Below are 14,703 nucleotides of genomic sequence, written 5' to 3'. Positions count from 1 at the left end.
CTTCGGGCCCCGCCGGCCCGAATGTGGGCCTTTGCCCTTCACTATCGGCAGCCCCGGCTCAGGCATCGCTGTCGGCGCAGGTGCAGGCATCGCAGGGCCCCCAAGAATCCAGGCCTGGATCCCGGTCGACACCGGTTGACCTTGTGACACCTCCACCGACCCTCCACCGACCCCACAGGCACCCCCTTCTACGTTGTCCATGCCCCGGATGACGTCGGCCCCGGTTTCAGCCCTGATGTGGACACGACGCCAGAATGGCATCGCTCAACGCCGATTCCGACGCCAATGGGGCCTTTCTACCCCTATGTCCAGCCTCCTTATTTTCGGCCTGTTCATCAGCCTTCGTAGGAAGGGTAGGACTGGGAGGGGTCTGAGGACCCTCTCACAGCACAGTGTGAGTTTGACCCGGACTGGGCAGAGGAATTGGGGGAGGCCAGAGGTCTTGACACCTCTCCTGACCTTGGCATGCTAACTCCTCCTACCGTGACTACGAAGGATGGTGTAAGTTACGAAGTGGTGTTATGTAGGGCAGCCAAGGCTCTCCACCTCGAACTGCCTGCAGTGGCCGTCAGGACTAACCTCCGGACAGAAGTGCTTCGACCGGCAGCTACCTCTGCGGATCCACTGCTGCCTTTTAATGATGCACTTTTAGATGTTCTTTTCGGCACCTGGTCCAGGCCCAACACAGGTGCGCCTGTGGATAGGAACGCGGCCCGACACCATCGCCTTGCCCCGGGCGACCCCATTTTTCTTTCCCAACACCCCACCCCTGAGAGCTTGGTTGTCCAAGCCTCTGCGTCCCCAAGCGCATTCCCTTCCGCTCCCCTGGACAGGAATCCAAGTAACGGGAACAGTTTGGTTAGAAGATTTTTTCTTCCACCGGTTCAGGGCTGCGGTCTGTGAACACTGCATGCCTCTTGGGCCGTTATTCCCACTCTGTGTGGGATAGGGTGGTGCAAGTGCTGCCTCAGTGTCTGGAGGAGGCCCGGACAGTGCTCTCTCAAGCTATTGCTGAAGGGAGAGATGCAGCAAAGTTCACAATTCGAGGTGGCCTTGACACCGCCGACTCGCTGGGCAAGGCGATTTCTACGACAGTGGCGCTCCATCGCCACACCTGGCTGAGGACCACTACTTTCCCTGGGGATGTCCAGAACACCCTGAAGAACATGCCCATTGATGGCATTTGCCTTTTTGGCAACAAAGCAGGCAGTGAAAAGGAGCGCATTAAGGACTCGCGGTCTACGGCCAAGTCCTTGGGCCTTTCCGCCACGCGCCCTCCTCCGCCTTCTGCTTTTCGCTCCTTTCGTGGCCACGGAAGGGGCACCCCGACAAGTTCGCTCCAGGACCACAGGCCTGTGCAGCATCAATCTCAGTGTGGCCGCGGATGTGGAACCCGCTGAGGCGAGTCAGGGGGCCAGCGGGCGGGTCAGGCCACCTCCACCCTGGCCACCACTCCCTCCAACCCTTCCTAGTCCGGTCTTTCGGGCCCATCAAACGCCAGTGGGCGTCAGGATTCGCCATCACCTCCCCCACTGGTGCACCATCACTTCGAACAGGTGGGTATTACAAATAGTCCAAAGGGGCTACTCCCTCCCCTTCGAGACTACACCTTCAGCCATGCCACCCCAGTACTTGGCACTTCTTTAACAGGAAGTCGTGGCCCTCTTGGCCAAGAGGGTGATCGAGCGCGTTCCTGCGCCAGAAGGAGGACGTGGTTGTTATTCCCACTACTTTCTGGTGCCCAAGAAGGACAAGGGCCAGCGTCCTATCTTGGACCTCAGGGAAGTCAATTGCTTCTTCCGGAAGGAGAAGTTCAAGATGTTAACATTGGCTCAGGTCTTTTCTGCCCTCGACCCTGGAGACTGGATGGTAGCGTTGGACCTCCAGGACGTATATTTCCACATTCCTGTCCTGCAGGCTCAAAGGCGTTACCTGTGGTTCACGGTAGGCCACCATCATTTTCAGTTTACCGTGCTCCCCTTTGGCCTTACCGGCACCCCTCGGGTGTTCACAAAAGTGATGGCGTGGTTGCAGCTCATCTGCGCAGATCAGGGGTACCAGCCTTCCCCTATCTCGACAACTGGCTGTTGAAGGCGGGCTCGCCCCAAACAGTCGTCTCCCACCTCCAGACTACGGCTGACCTCCTGCATATGCTGGGGTTCTCCATCAATGTGCCGAAGTCGCACCTGATTCCCTCTCAGAAGCTCCTCTTCATCGGAGCGGTTCTGGATATGATGCACTTTCGGGCCTATCCTCCTGAACGGCGAGTCCAGGATATTCAGCCTATGATTCCTATCTTTCAGCCTCTATCCTGGGTTTTGGTCAGGATGACCCTGAGGCTTCTGGGCCTCATGGCCTCCTGCATCCTACTGGTCGCTCATGCCAGATGGCATATGCGGGCTCTGCAGTGGGACCTGAAGTTCCAGTGGGTGCCGCATCAGGGGAACCTGTCTGATTACATCCAGATCTTGGAGGGCACTGTACAACAGCTGCAGTGGTGACTCACAAACCAGCATTGGGTTATGGCAGAACCCTTCCCCAACTGGAGCACACAGTGGTGACGGATGCATCCCTCCTGGGATAGGGGGCTGTCAAGGTGGTGCTTCTCCTTCTCTGACTTGCACAGGACAGAAGTTGCTGTCTTCCCAACTCCCTCTCAGGCACTCCCTGGAGACGATACTAAATCTTATCTCCAAAAGACTTCCACAGGGAAAGGGGGAAATTGGATAAAATAACAAATAAGAGGCCGTCCAAGAATTCTAGCTTCCAGTTCTTCCTCTATTCTGTTCTGCTTTCCAGGGACTGTAGTTGAGGATGACCTATGGAACCTAAACACAAAATATTTGTTACTCACAACCCTACCTCAACCCTATCCTACTTCTCTTATCATTTTAATGTCAACTACCTACCCAATTTTCCTGAATACTGAGCTTCTCTCCTACTTCTGGTTTTTAGGTCTCGCCTCCGCAACTCGCATGCTTTGCAGAGGCAAGAGACCTCTTGAGATGGATGCCACTTTTCAGGCAAAAACGTGCACGTGTTGCATTGCTTTCAATGCAGCGCGTGCACGTTTTGGCGATCTCCTTGCGAGAGCGCGCAGCGCCATTTGGTCGCAGGCTCCCGAAGGGAAACGCTGCCTGCTCTCGGCCGCACCCCCCCTCGCGCGCGCCTGCGCACATTACTTGTTTTTGTGAGCATTGGCCGAGCGCTCACACAACTCCCGCTTCTCCCCCTCCCCACCTCGCGCTCGGCCAGTGCTTGTTATTTTTTTGCTGTAGCAGCAATTCAGTGGCTGTATACTGCCACCTGGGGGCGTGCTGTGGATACTGCTCATGTCTCTGTTTTGTTTCGCCAGATCTCCGGCCGCGAAGGGGACAGTTGTTTATTTGGTCACGGCATTCCACAGCCCTTGTTCTTCGGGTCACAGGAGATAGTTATCTCTGCCTCTTGCTCTGCATTCAGAAAAAAATCCTCCTGATAATAACATAAACAATATGTGTGGTATGTTGCTGAGTGTGTCAGGGGCAGAGAGAGCCCCGTTCCAGGTCTATGCGTGCCAAATAGTGCATTGTGCCCCTGTGTGCTTGCATATGCTGTTGTCTACGGGTATGTTGCTGTGCGTGTCCGGGGCAGAGAGAGAGAGTCCCGTTTTTAGTTTGTGTGCTGAATAGTGCACTGTGCCCCTGGGTGCTTCCCTGTGCTGTTGTGTGTGGGCATGTTGCTGTGCGTGTCTGGGGCAGAGAGAGAGAGAGAGAGAGAGAGAGACACCCATCCCTGATTTATGCAGGCCGAATAGAGCACTGTGCCCCTGTGTGCTTGCATGTGCTGATGTGTGCGGGATGTTGCTGTGAGTGTCCGGGGCAGAGAGAGTCTGCGTCCGAGGGCCCTGGTAATGAGTGTGCGCCTCAGCAAACTTTCCCCTGCAGCTGCCGCTTTAGAAAAGTGCTGATGTTGCGATCCTTTGAAGGTGTGTTGCATGTGGTTGTATTTGGACTAATCTCCCAGTGCAGCTAAGTGCCCCTCTGCATGTTGCGCCTTCTTGCCCATTCATCTCCTCCCTCACGCTGCATCCCACCTACTAACAGGGCGCTGATGGCCTACCTAATGCTCGAGTGACCTAGTTTCTAGTTTAGCATTGTCAAAAATTATGGTTTGCTTAAACAGTTCACGCACAGGAAGAGAGACTGCAAATCCCAGAATTCTTTGAGATGTAAACGTGTGCCCATGTTTCTCGTACGAATCTTTTGGCACTGGTTTACCTGAAAGCTCTGATGACATGCACTTGAATTCAATAAATTGAGGGTGTATGTGGGCTTTTTAATTCAGGAATGGCAGACGGGAGTTACTGGGCCAAGATTGTGACACTCAGAGCTTTTCCCACCAATTGAGCCCATAGGGACGAGGCCACGCTACGAAGAGAGAAGGAAATACAGGAAGGACTAAGTGCCGAGTGGCTGTGTCACGTGTAACTACTTGAGCTGTTAGACCCTTGCTTTTAGACAACCTCATCCTGAGACTCGCATTTTCATTATCTTCCTCCTAAGCTCGGGGTAGGGTGGTGTATGATGCAGGCGATGTCAGTAATTTCAATAAAGCTCTCATTTGCCACACCATTTAATATAACTGTCGCCTGCAAAGAGGTCGGAGGACGGAAATGAACCAATAGAAAGATGGTAGGCATTCCCGCGTTGGCAATTTATTTTAAAATGAGATATATATATTTATAGCATTCGACATAACTCCAATGAGTCCCTCCTCCGCAGCCTCTCAATGTGTTTTTTACATATAGCGTCCATTTGGGCGATAATCAGGTTTAGAAATTATATCTGACGCAGCACCTACTTAAGGATGTTTGAATTGTGGGCATTAGAATGATTATTTGTATAGTAGCAATTTGAAAATGTGCAAAAATTGCATTAGGCGCGTGTGTGTATATACATTGCGTGTTCAATTATAAAGTAACTGTTGATAATACAAATCTAGTTATTTCCTGCAGTGTTGAAATTGCACAGGATAACTGTGAGAAAGCAGTTTCATGATTGTACAATAAATGGTGCGTTCCTTCCAGTAAATATTATATGGTTTCTGGTCCCGCCCCCTCCTGTTGTCCATGTTGTCTCTCTCATGTGACCCTCGGCCTCCCAGCGTCATGGTTGCGGCCCTGTCCTCGGGCACTACTGTTGCCTGCTGCTCCTACACATATAGCAGCAGCAGTAGTTCCTCCGGCGCTCCTCCATCTATCATTGTTGTGATACAAACTCAGTTGAAAGTGTCTTGTTAAAGGCAATTGATCTAACTAAACACTTTTAAGGTCCAAAGGCGAGAACTATTGGCTATGCCAATGCTTGTTATTCTTTTCTCAGATATATTCTCTGTCTGTTCTGCTTTACACTCAGGCTGGTTACTCTGTAAGGATTAAGCACTTTAATACTTCTTATAGGTTATTTATCTCTACCTTGTTTTGTATTTAATAGCTTTACTTAAAAAGAAAATAATCTACCTAAGTTTTTTCTTAGTGCTAACTTCTTATTTAATTAACTATTCTGTAGTAGATATGTGTTAGATTTGGGGGTCTCTAGTTGGCACAGGTAGGTACTTCTGACAAGTAGGGACCCTCTCCTCTAGTCCGGACAAGGGGATTACACACCTAAAATAACCCCTGCTCACCCTCTAGGTTGCGTGGCGCGAGCAGTCAAGGCTTATTTCAGAGGCGTTTTAAGTTAAGCAGTTGTGACCACATACAGTAACCCAGTGACAACACTACAAATGGACACCGCACAGGTTTTATATCAAAATAAGTAGACTTTATATAGAGTTACCACAAGACCATAAACAACAAAAATACACACTATGATTACTTTAAGATGGTAGATTTAAGATTAGTTCAGTTCAGTTCTTAGATGCGACACTCTGGGTCAATGTACCTTAAGTTGCGTGGCGCTTCCACAACAAGCAATGTCGCAGCGATGGGAAATGCGGCAAAGTCAGGTGCAAAGAAATAAAGACATGAAGATCTTCCAGATGCGGCACGCTTCTCGGGGATGCGAGAAGGTTTCGGTTTGATGCGTGGACTGCAGCGGTGACACCCTTACGATACGACGGCAACAGCTCCAGCGGCGATGCTCTAATCCACGATGCGTGAAGCTTCCGCTCGATGCGACAACTACAGCGACGACATCCAAGATGCGATGGCAGCAGCTCCGACGGCGGCGCGCTTCTCGGGGATGCGAGGTGCTCTTGGTCGATGCGGTGCAATGCGACAGTTCCAGGGGCGACACCCTCCAGCTTCGGAGTCGCGACGGCAGGCACAGCGACGGCAACACGCTCCGACCTCGTTGCGAGATTGTTCTCCTGATGCGGTGCAGTGCGACAACCACAGCAGCGACACCCTCCTTCTTTGGAGTTGCTACGGCAGCAGCAGCGACGGCAACACGCTTTCTCTTCGTTGCCGCATTCTTCTCTCCGATGCGGTGCAGTATGACAGTTCCAGCGGCGACACCCTCCTTCTTCGGAGTTGCTACGGCAGCAGCAGCGACGGCAACACGCTTCCTCTTCGTTGCCGCACGCTTCTCTCTGATGCGGTGCACTGCGACAGTTTCAGCGGCGACACACTCTTTTCTCCGGAGTTGCGTCGGCAGGCACAGCGACGGCGACACGCTTCTTCTTGTTGAGTCGCGCTTCCAGCTCCTTGCGACACACAGTTCCTCAGAAGGCCGAAAACAGCAGCAGGCACTTCCACAAGAACTCTGGGGAGCTGGGGGGGGTGAAGTCTGTTGTCCCTGAGACTTCAGCAGGCAAGCTCTTTTCCAAGCCCTTGGAGATCCTTCACAAGTTGAAAGCAAAGTACACAAAGTTCATTTATCCTTCCTTTGGCAGTAAGGCAACCACTGCAGGCCAATCCCCCAAGTAGCACTTCAGCTTGGGAATAGTCTCTCCTCAGGTTCTTCAGGTTCCTCTTCTCAGTAAAGGTGTCTAATTTCATGGGATCAGGGTCCCAATATTTATACCCAGAAATCCTTTGTTCTCTGAGGGGCCTTTGCCCAGTCCAAACCAGTTCTGAAGCACTCTGTTTAACAGACTTCTCCTTTCCTTTCACAGTGCAGGGCATGCACATCAGATGCCCCACAGGAGGTGGAGCCAGCATTGTGAAAGGCAAGTACAGTCCTGGAGTACTTTGTTTACAGGACTCCTTCTCTTCTTTCAGTGTGCAGGGCAGAGACATCAGCAGCTCCCCAGGGGGTGGAGCCAGCATTGTGGAAGGTAGGCACAGCCCTATCCAGAGTTCAGGTGCACTCCTCCCTCTCATCAAGATGCAGATCTCCCTATTCACCACTGGGTGACTCATCCTGTCTCCTGGAATTCCCCAACCCTGTCACTCACAAAACCAGACATAGGAATACACAAACTAGCAGAGGCAGGTTTGAATGGTTAAACAAGCAAATACCTACTTTCTAAAAGTGGTATTTGCCAACACAGAATATTAAAATAAACTTTACTAAAAGATGTATTTTATTATTCTGAGTTTAAGCATACTAAACTCGAATTTCTACCTTGTTCTCTGAGCCTGTTAGGATTATAAAGTGTAACAATTCTACAGCCCATTCTAGCCTATGGAGAACAGGTAGCCTTGCAATAGTGAAAAACGGAAATGGCTGTAATTGACTATTAGGACATGCCACACACATCAGGGCTTGTCCTACCTTATACTTACAATGCACCCTGCCCTTGGGCCTACCACAGGGGTGACTGACATGAAGAAAAGGGAAGGTTTAGGGACTGGGAAGTGGGTGCACTTGCCCAGTCAGCATGACAGTACCAGACTGCACGCAGGCTCTGCAATGGCAGACCTTAGATACATTTTACAAGGCTGCTTCTGTGGGTGGCACAACCAGTGCTGCAGGCCCACCAGCAGCATTTGGATTACACGCCCTGGCACACTTAGTGCACTAGACTAGGGTCTGTCTGACAAGTAAACCAAATAGCCAAACATGGAATCACTAATCCATACATCACTTTACAGTTGGGAGCACTTGCACTGTGGCACTGAATAGCAGTGTCACAGTGCCCAAAGCATCTAATACCAGCAAAAACACATGAGGCAACAGCAAAAATGGAAGGGAAACCCACGCCAATGGTGCCAGGTCTAACAATATGCAATAGTGCTGTTATTAACTGTCTTCTTGTTTTCTTTTTAGGTTATCCAGGATTCTTCACTTGAGGTAAGTATAAACTACATTAACTTTACGTTACAATGTTGTCCATAGCATTCTCAATTCTTTCTAAATTAAAGTTTGTCTCATCACAAGTAGCTATTTAACATTTAGAAATAACTTAGCTGAAGTGAAGGTCTTTATCCTTGACGATACGGTTTGTCGAACAAATTCTCTGTCTTTTCTTCTGTAATAGAAGATACTGCGAAGACTCAAAGATACGTCAGACTGACTGGAATCTCACATGAAGCCTTCTTGTCACAAAGTTTTGAATTGCGCAGACTCAAACGTGCGGACGTTGAAGCTGAATCCTTAACCCGATGAGCTTCAGGATTATAGTAGAACCTAGAACTCGCTACCGTCGAACTCTTGGAGAATTCACAGGAATTTTAACGGAGCTCTGCAAGTAAGTAACGATACCGGGAAAAACCTCAGTGAAGTGTGCAGTTCTCTGGCAGTGCGCGCTCACCAAGGTTCCAAGAGCTTGAGGGATAACAACTAGACCGCAGAGACGATCGAAAGATCGGCGGCCATCTTGGAAATCTCATCTTGCCAAAGTTGATACCAGGAGCGACTTTCAAATCGATCACCTTTTCCTTTAAGTGATTTTTTGTTTACCAAGCACAGATATATGTCGCTGGATGATCTGGAGGTCTGACAGTGGTCCACATGGGAGAGGCGGAGTTCAGAGGCCTCTGGTCTCCGGCAGAGTCCAGACTCCATATCAACCTTCTGGAGCTTCGGGCGATCCGACTTGTACTGAAAGCATTCCTTCCCTCTGTCAAAGGGAGAGTAGTGTAGGTGTTCACAGACAACATCACCGCCATGTGGTACTGCAACAAACAGGGCAGGGTGGGGTTGTGAACTCTATGTCAGGCGGCTCTGTGCCTCTGGACATGGCTGGAACATCAGGGCATTTCCCTGGTGGTTCAACACCTGGCAGGTTCTCTGATCGCCAGGGCGGACGAGCTCATCCGCAGGTGCATGATGGATCACGAATGGCATCTTTACTTGGGCGTGGCGCAAGGTCTTTTTTGACAGTAGGGAGAGTTTTGGTTAGATCTATTCGCCACCGAAGAGTACGGGCAATGTCCGCAGTTCTGCTCGTTGGAATTTCCAAGGCGGCACTCGCTAGGTGACGCTTTTCGTCCCACGTGGAATTGTTGTATGCCTTTCTGACTATACCGCTTCTGCCCAGAGTGCTGAAGAAGATCAGACGCGACCAGGCCCAAGACATTCTGTGGCTCCGTACTGGGCTCCAAGAGTTTGGTATCCCGAGCTACTCAGTTGACCATCAATCCACCCGAACCTGTCCAGTCTCCACCTGATTGCGTGGAGATTGAGCGGCGGCAGTTGATTCCTTTCGATTTGCCTCTTGAAGTCTGTGATGTCATTCTGGCAGCCAGGCGCCCCTCCACTAAGTTGGTATATGCCTGCAGGTGGAACAAATTTGTGGCATGGTGCACAGCAAGGGCTGTGGATCCCCTTTCTGCCCCTATTTCAGAAGTCCTACTGTTCCTCCTTTCTTTGGCCCAGCATGGATCTGCTTTGGGCACTATCAAGTGACTTGTTCTTTTATCCGGGTTTGATCTCCAAGATAATGGCCTTGTATGTGGCACCTATGGCCAATGTCCGTGTCAATGGACAAACCACGAGACCCGTCACCATTCTTGGGGCACGCCTTAAGGGTGTCCACTATCGCCCTTATTATTTACCCTGGTGGTTGACCCTCTTGCCATCACAATTTGCAATATGGACACGGTGAAAGTTATACCTTTCCGTGTCCAGCCACACAAGATTAGTCTCATTGCAAATAACTACCAACTCACACTGTCTCAACCCGATGTTTCCCTCCCAAGCGCCATTGCCTACCTATAGGCTTTAAGATCAATATAGCCAAGTCATCTGTGCTCAATTTAACTATCCCTAACCAAGACCTACTGGCCCTGCAACGCCTTGTACCCTTCCAGTGGTCGGGGGATGCCATCAAATACCTGGGCCTCAATATCACCCCTACGCTTTACTCCTGGTCCAGAGCTAGTTAGCCTCATCTCCACCCCTTCATGTTTGCTGGCTTTCAGAGGTGGAAACCTCTTTATATTTCCTGACTGGTCCTCTATCTCTTCCAGACCCTGCCCCCATCAATCACACAGGATGATATTATGCACCTACAACTTGACATCCGAATCTTCATATGGAACGAATGCGGCTTCGGATAGCCAACACACTGTTGATGCTCCCATGGGATAGGGGTGACCTGACGTGCCCCAATCTCCTTGAGTATTACTGGGTGGCTCATCTGCGTTATGTTTCCGAGTGGGTAGTCCGGGAGAGTAAGAAGCACTAGTTCCACATGGACCAAGCGGGGTGTGTCGGCCCCTGTGGGACCTAGCCTGGCAGCCCAAGCACGGACGACCACGCAGTGCATACGTTGCCTCTACTACCAGGCCAGTACTAGATATTTGGGACAAGGTGGCCCTCAAAAAAGGTCTGACTACCTTATCCTCTCCAAATATGCCTATTTCTCATAACCCAGACTTTCCTCCAGCGCTTGCACCCCTTTCTTTCAGCTTTTGGAGCAACAGGGACTGTTGGACGCTTCAAGACCTCTTCACGTGAGATGTTGTGAAGTATTTTGACCAATAAAGGGTGGAATACTCGCTCACGTATGCCACACGGCTCCAATGTTACCATCTGCGGCATTAGGCTTTGCACCCCTTGGTATACCCGGCGATTATACGTTCTTACACCCTTTTGAAAAGCTTAATCGAGCCTATTATGGCGTAAGAGCCCTCATATCACCCATACCTACCATTCGACATGGCAGAACAGCACCCAGGAAGATATAGCTTCCAAAGAATGGGAGACACTGTGGCGTGACATACCCAAAACCTACTGCAGTCTCTCTCAGATAGACTGCATACAAATTGATGATCCAAGGGTATTACATGCCGACCCGTCCCTCCACTATCTATCCAGGTACCTCCCTTCTTTGCTGGCGTTATAAGGAAGACGTGGGAGATTTCTGCCATATATGGTGGTCGTGTAGAGTAATTACCACATATTGGCACATTGTAGGCTACCCAGTCCCTTCCTCCTATCTTACGGTTATTCTAGGTATTTGACCCCGGCCCTAGCCGCAATGGCTCTTGCCGATTGGACGGCGCAACAACTTATAGCACTCATGTGAAAACAGACACCCCTCCCTCAATGGTGCAGTGGTTTACTCACGTGTGGCATATTCTAGCAATAGAACGGATCTCACAGAATTTGGTTAAAATGGAGGCAAAATTCCATTATCTGTGGAAGCCCTTAATCCACTACCTCATGTGTACAGAGTTCACTTACTTCAGCCCCGTGAAACTCCTGACGCTCCAGCTCTTTGCGTGAAACCACCTTGTCTACCCCGCCTTATTGTAATGAATACTACCGTGTCAATGGGGACACCATACTGTTCCCCGCTGCTCAATGAATCGCCCCTTCTCATGTCCTCCCTTCAGCAGACCCTGACCTGTACGTACTATGTTTGATTCGGTTTCTTAGATTCCAGTCTAATTATTTCTCCCCTTTTTGGTCTTGTATTGAGTCTTGAGATGTCACCAGGAAATGTATCTTGATATCAGATGTTGCTTCATTGCTGTCTAATGTATAATTTTGTTTTTATAAACTTTATTTAAAGTTTTCTCAACAACATAATCATGATTGTGCATACAGTAGTAAACAAGGGCAGTATGATTTAGTAGCACTATTGATAATGCTTCTGTACATCAGCCCCTCCAATATTCCACTCCTCCTCCTCATTGTTCTATTGGATGTGCTAGACATACGAATCTGGTTACCCCCCGTCCTCAGAACTCCCATAATTTTCCCCCTCATTCACACCTGGAGTACTCGTTGGGGACCCCTCAGCCAGGAACTCCCACCATAGCTCCCTTCAGTGCCTTAAATCATAATCCAGTTGCTCCTATTTACGGCTTTTCTTCATATGTATCTCTTCGGCCAATGTCCACTCGTGGACCTCTCGCAGCCATGCCTGAATGTCCGATGCACGTGTAACCATCCACACTATTGCGATTCTGCATCTCGCCAGCACCAACAGCAACTGCTGTAGTCTATATCCCATTTTGGTCAATGTTTTGCTTTTCCGCATGCAGTAAATATTGTCCCTGTCCTAACCCAAACTCCCTACAAGCCTGGTCGAACGTGATGAAGCACTTGCTCGTGTACAGGTCCACCAGCGAAGTACAACCCCTCTCCTGCTAGACCCTGAATGACATTTTGACCATCACTTTTTGGACTGGTGCCAAATCCCACACGCTCAATTCCAGATGAAACAGGGCATGCCTATGGACTTGCTCCATAAATAACTGCCAGACAGACGCCGTCTGCTTAACCACGTACGGTACTGCCTCCGGGGCACCCGCACCATCCATAATTAAGATCGGCAGCTCAGACTCTGGCACACTTTCACGTATGAGCCTCTTCTCCCAGTTGTCCCCCTCGGTAAACCACTTGGTCGCGTGTTGCAGCTGAGCTGCATAGTAATATAGTATCATCCAGGGGGCCTCCAGCCCACCTCCCTCATAAATGTGATTTAATGTTGTAAGCACTACTCTGCTCCATCGCCCCGCCCAGTAGAGGTCTATCAAAAGCGAGTCCAGGGCCCTAAATATCCGTCTCGGACACATCGTATTCTGTAGCATATACTGGCAGTGGGGTAACACCACCATTTTGGCTATAGCCAGTTTCCCCATGAGTGATAATAATAATAAATAATAATAATCCACATTTGTAAAGCGCACAATCACCCGTAAGGGTCTCTAGGCGCTGGGGGCCGTCGGGAAGATGGTGCTGGGCTAACCTGCCGCCGGAGCCGGGGATCGAACCCTGATCCCCATATTCCAGCGTCAGTCGCCCTGGCCGCGGCGCCACACCTCTCCCGCTAATGGTAGAGAATTCCAGAATCCAACCGAACCCCTTAAGGTAGAGGTCTTCAAACTTTTGGATGCCGAGACCCCCCTGTCAACATTTACAGGCGTAAGGACCCCCTCCTGACAAAAATTTCTAAACCTCTAGGCAGGGCTGCTGGAATTATGAGGCCGGTGAGGACCAAATTATGCGACAGGCTTGACTGAATTGTGTGAGTAGAAAATTTAAATAATGTTCTGTGATGCTGCGTATTTTGGGATAGCATTGCTTTATTATTTTGAATTTTTTTAAACACAGTAACACTGAGGAAAGATTTCACCCCATCAGTACCAGTTTATAACCAAAATACAGCAATTAACTTCAGAAAGATGTCTAGTCAACCTTTGTGAAGGGTCTCCCACTCCGCAGGAATACGCGCTGCCACATTAGAAGCTCACCTGGCCATGGCTGGGAGCAGCAAGGGTCCCTTCAAACCCTGGCGGTCTTGAGCAGAGTTAAGCAGTTTACCCATGCCCCTTTCCTCTCACACCTTCTTTCCATCCCTCTCTTCTCTTCTCTCCTCTCCCAACCCCGGATCCCTCTCTCACATTGCAGGCAGATGGTTATTAGCCCCAGAACACCTTTTGGTAACAGTAGCACACTACAAATGTAAATAATAATAGGCAGAAGCAGGGGATTCACTAGACCCGAACTTCGGGGGGGGTTAACACTAGTACTAGTACTAGCCCTAGTACTGGTCGCACACGATGCAACAGTCTTTCCACCTTCTCCATGAATTCCCTCACTACCACTCACCAACAATACACCTCATCTCTCTATAGCACCTGTCTGACGAAATACTCAGTTTACTCACACTCAGTTCTGTGGTACATCTTCTGTGTACCAGGTACTTTAACCTTCTACACTATGTGGGTGACAAGAGTGCCCATGTGACTGCACGGAGAGCAATGCAACAGTGTGAGAGTAGGGTAAAAGGAGTGACTGCAGGGTGAGTGAGGTGACCATATGAATTTGGGTTCAGCTGTAAGTGCAAAGTGGGACGAATTAGTGCATGATTAGTGATGGCCTTGTTTGAGTGAGCTACAGATTGAGCAGTGAGGGGGGGATAGGTGAGTGAAGTGTCACATGAGTGCAGGATGAGAAGTGTGCTCGTGTGACTGCAGGGTGAGGTACAGAGTGAACAATGCAAGCACATTTTTAGTGCAGAGTGATCACTGTGAGAGCAGGGTGAGCGGGTGAATGTTGTGAGTACATGGTGATCAGTGTGAGTGCATTGTGATCACTGTGAGTACATTATGATCAGTGTGAGTGCATTGTGATCACTGTGAGTGCATTATGATCACTGTGAGTGCAGGGTGAAAGGGTGAATGTTGTGAGTGCATGTAATGTAATGTAAATGTAATGTAAAAAAATGTCATGTAATGTGTATACTTGTAAAGCGCACTGTTGCCAGCCGGCGTCCTGGCGCTGTATACCGCTGGGGAACCCGTCCTGGCTTTCCCTGTGGGATGGTCCCTGCTGGGAATCCCCAAGGTGGAGCCAGGCATCCCCGGCGTTGATGGGG

Source organism: Lissotriton helveticus, chromosome 2_1, assembly GCF_964261635.1.
Source record: "Lissotriton helveticus chromosome 2_1, aLisHel1.1, whole genome shotgun sequence".
In the NCBI taxonomy this organism is placed as follows: domain Eukaryota; kingdom Metazoa; phylum Chordata; class Amphibia; order Caudata; family Salamandridae; genus Lissotriton; species Lissotriton helveticus.
This window is presented reverse-complemented; position numbering follows the sequence as displayed.